This window comes from Conger conger, chromosome 7 (genome assembly GCF_963514075.1).
Source record: "Conger conger chromosome 7, fConCon1.1, whole genome shotgun sequence".
NCBI lineage: Eukaryota > Metazoa > Chordata > Actinopteri > Anguilliformes > Congridae > Conger > Conger conger.
The window spans coordinates 30,842,834-30,845,429 of NC_083766.1; positions in this window are offsets into that span (position 1 = coordinate 30,842,834).

A 2,596-nucleotide genomic window follows, 5' to 3' on the forward strand; every position below is an offset into this window, starting at 1 on the left:
AACCTAATAATTTAGCAGCAACAACTGCAATCAAGCGTTTGCGATAACTTGCAATGAGTCTCTTACAGCGCTGTGGAGGAATTTTGGCCGACTCATCTTTGCAGAATTGTTGTAATTCAGCCACATTGGAGGGTTTTCGAGCATGAACCGCCTTTTTAAGGGCATGCCACAGCATCTCAATAGGATTCAGGTCAGGACTTTGACTAGGCCACTCCAAAGTCTTCATTTTGTTTTTCTTCAGCCATTCAGAGGTGGACTTTCTGGTGTGTTTTGGATCATTGTCCTGCTGCAAAACCCAAGTTCATTTCAGCTTGAGGTCACGAACAGATGGCCGGACATTCTCCTTTAGGATTTTTTGGTAGACAGCAGAATTCATGGTTCCATTTATCACAGCAGGTCTTCCAGGTCCTGAAGCAGCAAAACAGCCCCAGACCATCACACTACCACCACCATATTTTACTGTTGGTACGATGTTCTTTTTCTGAAATGCGGTGTTACTTTTACGCCAGATGTAATGGGACACACACCTTCCAAAAAGTTCAACTTTTCTCTCGTCAGACCACAGAGTATTTTCCCAAAAGTCTTGGGGAACATCAAGATGTTTTCTGGCAAAATTGAGATGAGCCTTAATGTTCTTTTTGCTCAGCAGTGGTTTTCGTCTTGGAACTCTGCTATGCAGGCCATTTTTGCCCAGGTCTCTTTCTTATGGTGGAGTCATGAACACTGACCTTAACTGAGGCAAGTGAGGCCTGCAGTTCTTTGGATGTTGTTGTGGGGTCTTTTGTGACCTCTTGGATGAGTCGTCGCTGCGCTCTTGGGGTAATTTTGGTCAGCCGGCCACTCCTGGGAAGGTTCACCACTGTTCCATGTTTTCGCCATTTGTGGATAATGGCTCTCACTGTGGTTCGCTGGAGTCCCAAAGCTTTAGAAATGGCTTTATAACCTTTTCCAGACTGATAGATCTCAATTACTTTCTTTCTCATTTGTTCCTGAATTTCTTTAGATCTCGGCATGATGTCTAGCTTTTGAGGATCATTTGGTCTACTTCACTTCACTTTCAGGCAGGTCCTATTTAAGTGATTTCTTGATTGAGAACAGGTGTGGCAGTAATCAGGCCTGGGTGTGGCTAGAGAAATTGAACTCAGGTTTGATAAACCACAGTTAAGTTATGTTTTAACAGGGGGGGCAATCACTTTTTCACACAGGGCCATGTAGGTTTGGATTTTTGTGTTTACTCGTGTTGTCTTTGAATAATATTGAAATTTGTTTGATGATCTGAAACATTTAAGTGTGACAAACATGCAAAAAAATAAGAAATCAGGAAGGGGGCAAACACTTTTCCACACCACTGTAATAGAGGAGTATGCAGTGGCTGCCCTCCTAGACCGCCATAAATGTGGTGGTTAGAAGGCACGCGTAAGTTTCCGTAGCACCCCATAGTATTTGCCGGACGCTGAGAGCCCAGTCTCTCACTGGCTGAGTGGCTGGCTGACTCGTTGACTCCCTAACTGGAAATTCAGATATTCTACTCAGCTAACTAACAAATGTCCATAGATTCTGAACACTCCAGTTCACATTCCCTGCCACGTTTTATGCCACACCGTCTGTTCTCGGACTTCAGGCTTTACCCACGAGCCTGAAAATAGTGCCCTCACATGAAAAGAAGGTCCAGTGCCATTTATGGTCAAAAAGTCATGGATCAAAGGTTTCAGTGTCTGACAGACAGTGATCCCCACAGGCTGTATCCAGGGTCGGGCAGAACTACAGTAGGCTCGCCTAGTCTTGTTTTCTTTCTCTTTCTGTCTCTGTCACTCCGCCAATAAAGCCCTTGGCACAGTCCTTTAGTGTGCACTGGTGTCGGCTATGTGGTGTAGAATGGTCCTTATTGAACAGAGGTCGGGACTGGGGGAGGATTTATAGAGGCACAGAAATGGGAAATTTGTATTCTTATGTGTCTGCTAATTGCCAATAAAATAATGGTCCTTATTATAGTCATTCTTCTTATGTCCAGACTTTGCCTTCTGTTATAATAGTCTACGTATATATAACGACTGTGAGAGTGGTGAGTCCACTAAAACAGATGGGATGGTATGATTTGAGAGAACAATAATAATATAAAAGAGTGCAACTATATTCTACTCTGTCACATATCTCTGCATATCACTGTGTGTGTTTGTGTCTGTGTTTGCCTTGTATGTGCTGTGTATGCATGTGTGTGTGTGTGCATGCATGTGTGTGTGTTTGTCTGTGGCTTTGCCTTTATGATTGCCCACATAAACAGTGCGTACTCTTGTGTGTGTGTGTGTGTGTGTGTGTGTGTGTCTGTGCACGCGTGCATTTGTCTGTGTCCATGTGCGCGTGTGTCTGCGTGTGTTTGTCTGTGGGTTTGCCTTTAAGATCGCCCACATGTACAGTATGCACTGTGTGTGTATGTGTGTGTGTGTGTGTGCATGTGTGTGCATATGTGTGTGCGGGGGGTGATTGTTTGTGTAGTATGCAGTGCTGTAATGGATTAAAGGTGATTAGGACATGAAAGAAGCCATTGTGCTGCGTGATGTCACTGTTTGGGAGGGGGAGTACACAGGAGAGAGGAGGA